This window comes from Saimiri boliviensis, chromosome 6 (assembly GCF_048565385.1).
Source record: "Saimiri boliviensis isolate mSaiBol1 chromosome 6, mSaiBol1.pri, whole genome shotgun sequence".
In the NCBI taxonomy this organism is placed as follows: domain Eukaryota; kingdom Metazoa; phylum Chordata; class Mammalia; order Primates; family Cebidae; genus Saimiri; species Saimiri boliviensis.
In genome coordinates, this window is record NC_133454.1 from 118911429 (window position 1) to 118924868 (window position 13440).

The 13440-nt window shown below is 46.7% G+C and overlaps 4 non-coding genes across 4 annotated transcripts; 1 reads left to right on the top strand and 3 right to left on the bottom strand.

Annotated features, from left to right (window-relative positions):
* The first annotated feature begins 216 nt into the window (after window positions 1–216).
* TRNAK-UUU (transfer RNA lysine (anticodon UUU)) lies at window positions 217–289 on the top strand. Its single transcript has one exon. It is a non-coding gene; the product is annotated as a tRNA-Lys (tRNA).
* Window positions 290–1302: 1013 nt separating this feature from the next.
* TRNAF-GAA (transfer RNA phenylalanine (anticodon GAA)) lies at window positions 1303–1375 on the bottom strand. Its single transcript has one exon. It is a non-coding gene; the product is annotated as a tRNA-Phe (tRNA).
* A 3624-nt stretch (window positions 1376–4999) lies between these two features.
* Window positions 5000–5072, bottom strand: TRNAK-UUU (transfer RNA lysine (anticodon UUU)). The gene has a single exon. It is a non-coding gene; the product is annotated as a tRNA-Lys (tRNA).
* Window positions 5073–9573: 4501 nt separating this feature from the next.
* Window positions 9574–9646, bottom strand: TRNAF-GAA (transfer RNA phenylalanine (anticodon GAA)). Its single transcript has one exon. It is a non-coding gene; the product is annotated as a tRNA-Phe (tRNA).
* Between the last annotated feature and the right edge of the window lie 3794 nt (window positions 9647–13440).

Sequence of the window (13440 nt, forward strand, 5' to 3'; positions counted from 1 at the left end):
AGGCAGGCGGTTACTTTTTTGGGTCTTTATCGTCTGTGACGGGAGAAAAGGAGAAATGAAGACTCGATTTTGCTGGACGCCCGCTCAATCTCAATTTTGCAGGTTCGCCTCTCAAGAAATCAGCAAAAAGATTCAGAATTGTAATCGCTGAGGGAAAGAATGCGACCACGTGGCCTATTTACTGTGGGTAGACCAGATGAGCACGTTTCTTCAGGAGCCCGGGTAGCTCAGTCGGTAGAGCATCAGACTTTTAATCTGAGGGTCCAGGGTTCAAGTCCCTGTTCGGGCGCATAGTGTTTTAGTTTCTAATATAAATGGGTTTGGACAAGGCTGAGAAAAGGAACGTTATGCAAAACCCGCTTGGGTTGCCCCCTCCTTGAGGAAAGCCAAAACTTGTTAGTGGGTTTTCGCCGGGAAAAGTGCAAGGTGAGGAAAGTGTTAAAAAACTGTCTCTTCCAACCTCAGGCTTTCCTTTTCCAACCTTTGTACGTTGCTTTGTCTTAGGATTTTTTTTCTTTTAAATTGTATTTATTTTATATTCAAAATAGATCAATAAACACATTACATACCTGTTGTCAGAGTCACAATAGTAATATTCTTGGCAAGAACTGTGCAGTTTTTGGCACGGAGGAATGTTTTCAGGTACTTTTTATAAAAAACACAGTGAGGAAACTGAGATTCAAGAAATATTTCAAATGAAGACACGTGAAGACACAAGATTTCCACATCTCCAACTAGACACAGTCCTTCACCAGATTCTTAACGCTCTGGTGGACCCCTGACTTGTGTCTCTCGCGGTAAAGACTAATGCTTCTGAACACTGTCCTCACGTCTGTCACCACTGAAAAAACGTGCAACCCCAGAGAACTGACTACAGTGGGTATCAAACCCAAGACGTTTAGCCTGTAGAACAGATGTGCTGGCCATCTCAATAAAAAATCTGCCCAGTATTGCAATTTAACATCCAATAGTATAAATATAGTGATTACGGAACTGGGAAAAAATAATTTAATGATTTCTGATTCCTCTGAGAGGCTTAAGCTTTTTGCATCCTCATAATGACTTTACTTGTGATTTCTTGAGAAGCTTTTTCTTTGCCTCCTTATAATACCTTACTAAATACTGTCGTTTCATTAGATTGTGTCCGCTTAAGAGACAAGGCGAACGGCCGTCTCTCGGTGTGTATCGCGTAGTTGCAAACGTGCAAGTGAATTGCGGAGGGAGGTGAGCCTCCAGAGAGGCTTGTAAGAAGTGGGCTACTGTTCTGTCTATTCCAACGGATTGTGCCAACAAAAAACCCCCTGCCGAAACCCGGGATCGAACCAGGGACCTTTAGATCTTCAGTCTAACGCTCTCCCAACTGAGCTATTTCGGCAAAGACATGAGAACATTCCGCCCTGTCAAGGAAATTTAAAAAGGAAAGAAAAAAAAAAAAAAATAGGCCGGGCGCGGTGGCTCACGTCTGTAAATGCCAGCACTTTGACAGGCTGAGGCGGGTGGATCACCTGAGGTACGGAGTTCGAGACCAGCCTGGCCAACATGGGGAAACCCAGTCTCTATTAAAACTACAAAAAAAAAAAAAAAAAAAAAAAAAAAAAATTAGCCGGGCATGGTGGCGCGCGCCTGTAATTCCAGCTACTCAGGAGGCTGAGGCAGGAGAATCACCTGAAGCTAGGAGGCGGGGGTTGCAGTGAGCCGAGATCGCGCCATTGCACTCCAGCTTGGCCAAAAAAGCAAAACTCCGTCTAAAAAAAAAAAAAAATCCTTTTTCCTCCCCTCCCATTTCCAGCCTTTTAGTTCTTCATTTCACATTTCAAACTGTATTATTTTTAGCCCTGAGGTTTTGAGAGCAACAAGTGAGAAAATTAATTTTTTTCATGCGCGGAAAGTTTCGCGTTCTGCCTTGTCCCAGGCCACAGTGTAGCGTCTTCTCATGCTTTCTCTCTTCCCAGGGCCCTAATAAGAGTAAGAACTGCCGCTTTCTAATAACCTGCTGTGTGTCCGGCAGGGATCTACAGCGTGGCATTCAATCCCCGCCCTCCTCACGCCTGCCTTGAATTGATACGATAATATACACATTTTTTAATGAGTAACTAACGTGCCACCAATCACCCAGAACTATTCGGGAGGCTCCAAAGCACCAAAGGCTGAACACCATGGCTGGAGAGGGAACGAACCAGAGGAGGGAAAGGAGGAAAGACTGCGGGAACCCAGCGCTCTCCACCCTTGTCCTCTCGCCCCAGCCTGGTCTGTTCTTGCTCAGTCAGAAAATGTTTGGAGTAAAGAGGTTCCCCGTTTCAAGATCGCCAAAAGTGGAACTGATCACTTTCGAAGGGACTTCCTCAGGAAGAAGGAAAAAAATTTGAATGCTTGCCACACAAGTCCTTATTTGTTTCTCTCCCTGGAATACCTTCTGAGCTTCGTGATTTACTTTTTTCAAGAAAGAAGCTCACCTGGCCCACCCAGCCCATTCTTCCTAGGAGCAGCAAGGATCGCTGCCCCTCCAGCACATACCAATACTCAAGTCACCTGAATATGGGCATAATGGGCAAATATTTCTTTGTTATGGTTCCTCTCCTATTACAATATGTATCTGGTGTTTCATCCCCAGCGCGGTGGCTCACGCCTGTAATCCCAGTACTTTGGGAGGTCGCGGGGATGGGGGGCGCAGATCACGAGGTCAGGAGTTCCAGACCAGCTTGGCCAATATGGTGAACCCTCCTCCTCATCGCTACTAAAAATACAAAACTTAGCTGGGCGTGGTGGCGCGCACCTGTAGTCCCAGTTACTTGGGAGGCTGAGGCAGGAGAATCACTTGAACCTGGGAGCAGAGGTTGCAGTGAGCTGAGATCATGCCACTGCACTCCAGCCTGGGTGACAGAGCATGACTCCGTCTCAAAAAAAAAAAAGAAAAGAAAAGAAAAGAAAAAAATTACGGTAACAGCGTTATAGATCTTTTAGAATTTGATTAGTAGGTTTTCTGGTTTTCGCTGGAAAATAAAATAAAAACAGGCCGGGTGCGGTGGCTCATGCCTCTAATCCCAGCACTTTGGGAGGCCAAGGTGGGCCAACCAACTGAGGTCAGGAGTTCAAGACCAGCTTGGCGAATATGGGAAAACCTCGTCTTTACTAAAAATACAAAAAAAAATTAGCCAGGCATGACGGCAGGCGCCTGTAATCCCAGCTATTCGGGAGGCTAAGGCAGGAGAATCGATTGAACCTCAGAGGTGGAGGTTGCAGTGAGCCGAGATGGCGCCACTGTATTCCAGCCTGGGCCACAAGAGCGAAACTCTGCCTCAATCAATCAATCAATCAATCAAATAAAAAGTAAAAAATAAAATAAGATAAAACAATAATAAAAATAGCTACTGTGTATTGAATGCTTGCTTTTAGGTTGACTCTATTAAGCACGGTACATGTGTTGTTATCTCATTTAATTATCACAAGCTTATGAGATAGAAGCTATTATTATTCCCTTTCTCCTGGGTAAGCTGAGCTTTAAAGAGGGGGAGGTGCTGGGTGCGGTGGCTCACGCCTATAATCCCAGCACTTTGGGAGGTCGAGGCGGGTGAATCACGAGGTCAAGAGATCGAGACCATCCTGGTCAACATCGTGAAATCCCCGTCTCTACTAAAAATACAAAAAATTAGCTGGCCACGGTGGCTCTTGCCTGTAATACCAGCTGCTCAGGAGGCTGAGGCAGGAGAATTGCCTGAACCAGGAGGCGGAGGTTGCGGTGAGCCGAGATCGTGCCATTGCACTCCAGCCTGGGTAGCAAGAGAGAAAATTCGTCTCAAAAAAAGAAAAAGAAAGAGGGGGAGGTAATGCTGGGATCTGTGTGGACCACTGTGGGGCATTCCTGTGGGCAGGGTGAAGGCCTGGCCTCACGCTTGGGTGCTACCTCCATCCTGGCCTTTCCCCACTAACGAGAATGGGGGGAAATGTCTTAAGCGGCTGGGCACCATAGTCCACCAGCTCCAGGAGGACAGCCTAAGCGTTCAGCCCACATCCCCATCCCGTCAGTGAGGAGATCAAGACCGACTTTCTTCTGTTGCCTGGCTGAAGCCAGGAAGGCTCCGTCATTAGCCAAGCAATGGATGCAACCGGTCCCTTCACCTCACAGGGAAAATTAGTTCACCTTGGTGACCTTACAGTTTCTAAAAACCTCTGCAGGAGCCGGATATTTCCCTTAATTTTTCCCATCTCAGTCCCTTGAATACACTCTCTCATAATATGCACTCTCTTGGGAGCTGCGGTGGCTCAGGCCAGTTGTCCTGGCGTTTGAGGAGGCGAGGCTAAGCGTTCGAGGTCAGCCCGGTCAACATAAGAACCTCTCATTCATAAAATAATAATAAAAAAAAATTGCACCCGCTTTTCTCCCACCAACAAAAGCTGCTGTCTCCACCTCAACTTCTTCTTGCCTTAAGATCACACTTTTGAGAAGGGAGTCAGGGGTGGATTTGACCTGGTTTAAAGAGGGGAATGGCTCTGTTTGGGGCTTCATTTTCTAGATAATCATCTGTTCTTTTTTATAGTACAGAAAACTCTTTCCTAAGGTAGTAAGGAGACTGGGAATGTGCAGGATCCCAGCCATATTCCTCAGGCACTCAACCACTCAGTGGGAGGAAACCCAAGAGGGAGGGTCAGCAGGAGCCGTCACAGCGGAGTGAAGGGAGACTGTCAGTGGGCCGGGGAGGAAGGGGGGGTGCTGATCCTGATCCTTTTACATATCAGCTGTTGGGATACAGCAGCCACAGCAGCCCGGGGGGGTGGCTGCAGAATTATCTGCCTATTTCAGCCCCCCAAAGCGATGGATTGGAAGTTTCCGGTATACCTCTGCACAATGGCCTCCCCCCATAGAGGCCCTGGGTTTATCCTCTGGGAAACGGTTGGGGTCGCAGCTTACAGGATCCAGGACTTTATTGCCTTCTTTTGCAGTAGGTTAACAAACACAAGACCCTAAAATTGGGTCTCGTTCCTTTTGAAAAATAACTATGGTCGCCCGAACAGGGACTTGAACCCTGGACCCTCAGATTAAAAGTCTGATGCTCTACCGACTGAGCTATCCGGGCTCACACGAGTGGCTTTGCTTCTATTAATGATGACTGTGTTATCGTCATGCCGCGAGCTTACAGGTCTAGCGAAGAGCGAGCTCCTCCTGGGCTCCTCCCTCGTGTGTGATCCAATCCAATGACGTCGCAAAATCGGGAGAAGGCGAGGAGGAGGCGAAGCAGGGCGTGGGGAGGAAGGGTGATCACCTTGTTCTTTGGCAGCTGAATACAGATTTTTAAATAAAGCAAGCTCTCCTTATATTTAGATACTGCTTGGCAAACGTGAACCCTCAGTTCCGCGAAACCGCGCAGGGGGGAGAAAAGCCGCCCACAAATTGAACTGTCTGCACCGCGACGCGTGTCTTGGCCCTGAAACCAAAGCGCCTTCGGTCGGAGATCACAGTTGAGTGGTTTAAGACATCAGGCTGCCCCTTCCGAGAAGACGCCACTTCGTGATTCCCTGCCCCCATCCCTCAGAAAAAGGAGCGCGAAGCTGATTAGCTGAAAAGAGACGACCCGTGGGAACCCCAGCTCGCCGGCGATCCTGGGAGCGCGCCCCGGGCCCATCCCGCCCAACGACCCCGGGCTCCGCCGCCGCGCGGGAGCCCACCCGCCCCTCCCACTTCTCCCCGCTACGAGCCCCTATTTTTTTTTTTCTTTTTTCTTTTCTTTTTTTTTTTTTTTTGAGACCAAGTTTAGCTCTGTCGCCCAGGCTGGAGTGCAATGGCGGGATCTCGGCTCCCTGCAACCTCCGCCTCCCGGGTTCAAGCGCTTCTCCTTCTTCAGCCTCCCCTCCCGGTAATCCCAGTACCTGGGATGACAGGCGCGCGCCACCACGCCCAGCTAATTTTTTTGTATTTTTAATAGAGACGAGTTTTCACCACGTTGGCCAGGCTGGTCTTGAACTCCTGACCTCAGTTGATCCGCCCGCCTCGGCCTCCCAAAGTGCTGGGAATACAGGCGTGAGCCATGGCGCTCGGCCCACGCAGCTGTTTTCTTATAACAGATCCCGTCAAGAACTTTATCAGTCCTCTAGGACTCGCACGTGCTGTCCCTTTGCTAACTGAAATGTCACCTTCCTTTCAACTCCTTTCCCCTCGTTGCCTTCAAGCGCCTGTAGAGAAGGAAAAATAATCTTCCCTCTCCCAGTTTGAGTTCTCAGCTGGGACTCCTGTAACAGCAGACAGAACGAAGAGAAAAACAAATGGAAGAGTATTAACATGTATATTTCATGTATACCATGGGAGAAACCCAGAGGATGAGTAATTCCAAAGTTGTGGCTGAGAACTCCATTTTATACAGCATCTTCAACGAAGAGCAATATGGTTTTGGAGAAGTGACAACGCAAAGAGAAAGGACTTTTAAGGCCGGACGCGGTGGCTCATGCCTGTAATCCCCGCACTTTGGAAGGCCGAGGCAGGTGGATTACGAGGTCAAGAGTTCGAGACCAGCCTGACCAACATAGTAAAACCCCATCTCTACTAAAAATACATAGCTGAGCGTGGTGCACTGCGTGCCTGTAATCCCAACTACTCAGGAGGCTGAGGCAGGAGAATCGCTTGAACAGGGAGGCGGAGGTTTCAGTAAGCAGAGATCAGCCACTGCACTTCAGCCTGGTGCCTGGTGACACAGTGAGAATCTGTCTTAAAAAAAAAAAAAGGAAGAAAGAAAAGTACCTTGAGTCTCCAGGGGCAGCAAATTGTGGGAAAGAAAGCAAATATATGGGAAATTAATGGTAGATAAAGGCTAGTTCCTAAAGTTTGTTAAATATATTCCTCTGGTCCTGTCTCCAAGCCTGCTTTTAGGCAGATGGGGGAGGCTATGGAGCTTTATTTCAATCAGCTTCTTCCCAATTGCATTTAGCACAAAAGAATCCTTAGGCCAGAGTGGCATATTTTGGGGTGGTATATCCTGCTACCCTTTACACCTTTGAGAATGCAGCTTGGTGGAGGTGGTGGCTCACTCCTGTAATCCCAGCACTTTGGAGGCCGAGGTGGGTGAAACACTTGAGGTCAGGAGTTCAAGACTAGCCTGGCCAACATGGTGAAACCCAGTCTCTACCAAAAAAAACCACAAAAATTAGTCAAGTGCAGTGGTGCATGCCTGTAGTCCCAGCTGCTCAGGAGGCTAAGGCGGGAGGATTGCTTGAACCCGGTAGGCGGACGTTGCAGTGAGCCGAGATCGCCTTTAATCAATGCTTTAATAGAGAAATATGCAAGAGCTTTGGTAACCTGGAGCAGGCATCCCCAAACTACAGCCCGCGGGCCGCATGCAGCCGCCCCCTGAGGCCATTTATCCGGCCCCCCACAGCACTTCAGGAAGGGGCACCTCTTTCATTGGTGGTCAGTGAGAGGAGCACAGTATGTGGCGGCCCTCCAACGGTCTGAGGGACAGTGAACTGGCCCCCTGTGTAAAAAGTCTGGGGACGCCTGATCCTGGAAGAATGACTAGAAGGAGGGCAGAGCAGCACCTGATGGGGGGAAAGGCATTAGAATTGTGCCTTGAAAGGTGAGTAGGAGTGTGCAGGCTTGCAGGAAATGTAATTCAACCAGAGATACCATGTCTTCTTCTCTGAGCTTGAATTCCAAATGCTTCTCTCCAGGACTCCCCTTCTCCTCTTCAGGATGAAAACTAGACAGGGTTTGCCTTTTTAGGGCAAAGGCTAGGCCCAGCATTTTCTAGGAATATGCCTCCCACTTTTGATCCCAAGGTGGCTGGCATTTGCTCAGAGCAATGGTAACAATCTCATCCTTCACTCTTACCTATGTGTAAGTAACACTTTGAAGCATGCTGTCAAGTACTCCATGCATGGTCCAGCCTCGCTAAAAAGAAGGCACTCCCTAAGTGTTGTACCATTGCCTTGCCTTAAGTGGGGTGGCTCATAATCTTTTACCTTTTTTTTTTTTTTTTTTTTTTTGTGATGGGGTATTGTTCTGTCGCCAGGCTGGGACTGCTCTGTGACGAGATCTTGGCTCACTGTAACCTCCTCCTCCCTCCCCCTCCCAGCTTCAAGCAATTCCTCTGCCTCAGCCTCCTGAGTAGCTGGGACTACAGGCATAGGGCACCATGCCCGGCCAATTTTTTTTTTTAATTTTCGTATTTTTAGTAGAGATAGAGTTTCACCATGTTGGCTAGGATGGTCTCCATCTCCTGATCTCATGATCCGCCCTCCTTGGCCTCCCAAAGTGCTGGGATTACAGGCCTGAGCCACTGCACCCGGCCTGGCTCATCATCTTAATGAGGCTTTCTACTGGAATTCAGTCCAGACCCTCAGAGTTCCACTGTCCTCTGCCCCATGATGAACCAGTGTGGACAACTCTGGAAGCCTAGGGACCAGTGGGATGGCTGATTCCCGGGGTGTTTCCTGGTGATCTCTGCCAGAAGCTTGTCCATTGGTGCTGATAACAAATTAGCCAATGGATATGTAAGCGTTTTGTAAACTGCCAGGTGTTGAAGATCAAATGGTGTCCTCTGAAATTCAGTTCTTCCTGCATACAGTGTCTGGATATCTTTGCTGGGGCACCGAGGTGCAAGGGTATGATGTACAAGTAACTTCCAGTTTGGCAAATAAAAATACAGATGCCCAGTTAAATCCAATTTCACAGAAACAACGAATATGTACTTTGTACGTTTCATGCAATATTTGGGACATGTTTATACTGAAAACTATTTCTTGTTTCTTTGAAATGCAAAATTTGGCCAGACGCAGTGGCTCACACCTGTAATCCCAACACTTTGAGAGACCGAGGCAGGTGGAGGCCTGAGGTCAGGAGTTCGAGACTAGCCTGGTCAACATGGGGAAACCCTGTCTTTACTAAAAATACAAAAATTAGCTGAGCATGGTGGCAGGTACTTATAATCCCAGCTACTCAGGAGGCTGAGGCAGGAGAATCACTTGAACCAGGGAGGCAAATGTTACCGTGAGCTGAGATCATGCCACTGGACTCCAACAAGGGAAACAGAACAAGACTCCATTAAAAAAAAAAAAAAAAAAAAAAAAAAAAAAAAAAAAAGGAAGGAAAAGGAAGGGAAGCTAATTGGGCAGCCAGTATTTGGCCTCCTAAACATTGTGTAGACTTAAACAAGAAAGGGCTTCTGATCCCTGTTCCCCCACCCGCCCTCGCCAAAAAAAAAAAAAAAAAAAAAAAAAAAAAAAAAAAAAAAGCTGTTCTAGGAGCCTTGTTATTTTCTTTCCTAAAGACTGGGTTTCACAGTGTTAACCAGGCTGGTCTCGAACTCATGACCTCAAGTAATCTGTCCACCTCTGCCTCCCAAAGTGAGCTGTGCGCAGTGCGCCGGGAGAGCTCGTCTCAAACCAGGACCCAAGCCAGGGAAGAAGCAGTAACTTCATACCGGGCAGTTTAAAAGCCAGGACATAGGTCCCCAGTATCCCTCCGCGGGGAAAATGCCGCTGGGTCTTTCCTTAACTGCACCAGCGCGAGTGAGAATCCCACGGGGTGCTGACCCCGTCGACTTTGCAGAAACCACGTGTGGTGATGACTAACGCCTAAAACGGAAGCCCTGCCGAAACCCGGGATCGAACCAGGGACCTTTAGATCTTCAGTCTAACGCTCTCCCAACTGAGCTATTTCGGCTGATAATGGTTCTTTTCTTTTTTCTATATAATTATAAGAAAATAGTTAAACTGGTTATTCTAGCATTTTGTCAAAAAAAAAAAAAAAAAAAAAAAAGAAAGAAAGAAAGAAAGAAAAGAAAATAGTATTTGTTCCATGGTAATAATGATCATATGGATTCAGCTAGAGACACACATTTTACAAATACCACAAAGGTGGTAAGGCAAGGCCCTTGTTTAAAAACTAGAAGTGATAAATAACTTCACTTTTCTCAGTTATTTTTTTAAGTGCCCTGCAGTTTATAGACCTATCTGCATTTTTTATTTTTATTTTTATTTATTTATTTTTTTTTTTTGTGAGACGGAGTTTCGCTCTTGTTACCCAGGCTGGAGTGCAATGGCGCCATCTCGGCTCACCGCAACCTCCGCCTCCTGGGTTCAGGCAATTCTCCTGCCTCAGCCTCCTGAGTAGCTGGGATTACAGGCACGTACCACCATGCCCAGCTAATTTTTTGTATCTTTAGTAGAGACGGGGTTTCACCATGTTGACCAGGATGGTCTCGATCTCTTGACCTCGTGATCCACCCGCCTCGGCCTCCCAAAGTGCTGGGATTACAGGCTTGAGCCACCGCGCCCGGCGACCTATCTGCTTTTTAATCCACGTTCGCCAGTATCGGATTGTATGGTCATAACATAATCTATGTGATCAAACTGACAATTATAGACTTTTTCACCTTTTTCTATATCTCATTATTAAACACAATACTGCAATAAATTTTTAAAATATATTTGTCGTTTTTGTGCAAAGGCAGATTTTGCAAGGTAGACATATATAAACATTGTGATTTTTGTAGATGTCTTCAGATTGAAATCCAGGATATATAGAAGAGGTAAGGAAGGCCGTTTGTAAAGGCTTCAGATGTAGACTCTTTTTTTTAGAGATGGAGTTTCGCTTTTTTTGCCCAGGCTGGAGTGCAATGGTGCCATCTTGGCTCACCACAACCTCCGCCTCCCAGGTTCAAGCGATTCTCCTGCCTCAGCCTCCCAAGTAGCTGGGATTACAGGCGTGTGCCACCACTCCTGGCTAATTTTGTATTTTTAGTAGAGACGGGATTCTCTATGTTGGTCAAGCTGGTCTCAAACTTCCAACCTCAGGTGATCTGCTCGACTCAGCCTCCCAAAGTGCTGGGATTACAGGCTTGAGCCACAGCCTAAATGTCAACTTTCAATGCTACCTGAGGTAAACATAGAGCCACTGTACAGTATTTGTTAAAAGCATTGATTTGCTAAACCTAGTATCAAAAATATACCTCAATTTTTGTAGTACCATCTTGGCATTTTTCATTTTTAAATATATATAGTCAAACAAAAAATAGAATTAACTCAGGCTTCCCTCAAACTCTAAGAAGCAAGCTGTGATTTAATAATATCTCTAATATGCTGATTTTATTCCGCCTCCACCTCCTATTTCATAATTTCCATCTCTTGCATTTATTCACTTAAAAATGCTTTAGCTAGGCTCGGTGGCTCATGCCTGTAATCCCAGCAATTTGGAAGGTCAAGGCAGGTGGATCACCTGATGTGAGGAGTTCTAGACCAGCCTGACCAGTATGGAGAAACTCCATGTCTACTAAAAATACAAAATTAGCAGGGAGTGATGGTGCTTGCCTGTAATCCCAGCTACTCGAAGTCTGAGGCAGGAGAATCACTTGAGGTTGCAGCGAGTGGAGCCAGCACCATTGTGCTTCAGCCTGGGCAACAAGAACAAAACTCTGATCAAAAACAAAATGTTTTAAACTCCATAAGGCTGTTAGAATAATTCAACACTTTGTATTCACTTGCTTCATAAATAAGGACCTAGCATGGGCTTATTATAATTTGAAATAAAAATATGACCTTAGTTTAGAATTTATAAGCAATAGACTTAAAATGGAAGATGAATGCAGACTGATTCTCAAAAGAGATTAAGGAAAGAGTACATCCTGAGATGTTTGTGGCTGCCACGCCTAAACTAGATAACTTTACAGTTTTTTCAGACTTAAGAGCCTATCATTTGTTTAGCTTAAATTTCACCCTTTTGGCTTCCCTGGGTAGTTGTAGTAGGGAAAATTCTAAAATGGCCCCCAAAACACCCTCCCAGCCCCACAATACACTGCATGCATAATCCCTGGGACTATGAAATCCATTGTTTTAATTTATAACCTGTTATTAGGTGATAGTATGTAGTACAGGTGACTCTAAAATATTTGTTTATCTGGATGAGCCTGACCAATCACGTGAGCCCTTTAAAAGCAGAGGGTTTTCTCTAGCTGGGTTGCAGAAAGGAGTCAGAGACTCAAAACGGAAGACTAATGCAATACTTTCTTGCTGGCTTGAAGATGGAGAGGACCATGCGGGAAAAACATGTGACGTTAGGGTGGTTCTCAGCTGACAGCCAGCAAGGACTTCAGTGCTACAACTGCAGGAAACCTAAGTTGGCCAAGATCAAGAATGAGCTTGGAAGCAGGTGTTCCCCCAGTGCCTCCAGATGAGAACTCAAGCTGGTCAGCTCCTTAATTTCAGCCTTGTGATACCCTGAGCAGAGAATCCAGTCACATCATGTGGGACTTCTTATCTACAGATCCGTGAACGAATGAACAGGTGTTGTTTTAAGCCACTGTTTATAGTAATTAGTTATGCTGCTATGGAAAATTGATACCATAGTATATGCTTGCCATAGGGTAGGTATATTAATGGCAAAAAGTGACTTTAAGTCCTATTCTGGTCGCTTTGCCTATGTTCTTGGGTCACTTACTTGTCTATGCTGAAGTCAGTTGTTGGTTTCTTTTTCTTTTCTTTTCTTTTTTTTTTTTTTTTTTGAGGCAGAGTCTTGCTCTGTTGCCCAGGCTGAAGTGTGCAGAGGCACAATCTCAGTTCACTGCAACCTCCACCTCCTGGGTTCAAGCTATTCTCTTGCCTCACCCTCTAGTAGCTGGGATTGCAGGCACCTGACACCACGCCTGGCTAATTTTTGTATTTTTAGTAGAGACAGGGTTTCAACACGTTGGCCAGGCTGATCTCAAATTCCTGACCTTAGGTAATTCCTTGATCTGCCCTCCTTGGCCTCCCAAAGTGCGGGAATTATAAGTGTGAGCCACCGCACCTGGCCCCAGTGTGTGTGTGTGTGTGTGTGTTTGTGTTTGTGTGTGTGTGTGTGTGTACACAGATCGTGAATGGATAAACAGGTGTTGTTATAATAAAACAGTAATAGCCGGGCGCGGTGGCTCAAGCCTGTAATCCCAGCACTTTGGGAGGCCCAGGTGGGTGGATCACGAGGTCAAGAGATCGAGACCATCCTGGTCAACATGGTGAAACCCCGTCTCTACTAAAAACACAAAAAATTAGCTGGGCATGGTGGGGCGTGCCTGTAATCCCAGCTACTCAGAAGGCTGAGGCAGGAGAATTGCCTGAACCCAGGAGGCGGAGGTTGCAGTGAGTCGAGATCGCGCCATTGCACTCCAGCCTGGGTAACAAGAGCGAAACTGCCGGGCGCGGTGGCTCAAGTCTGTAATCCCAGCACTTTGGGAGGCCGAGGCAGGTGGATCACGAGGTCAAGAGATCGAGACCATCCTGGTCAACATGGTGAAACCCCGTCTCTACTAAAAATACAAAAAATTAGCTGGGCATGGTGGCGCGTGCCTGTAATCCCAGCCACTCAGGAGGCTGAGGCAGGAGAATTGCCTGAACCCAGGAGGCGGAGGTTGCGGTGAGCCGAGATCTCACCATTGCACTCCAACCTGGGTAACAAGAGTGAAACTCCGTCTCAAAAAAAAAAAA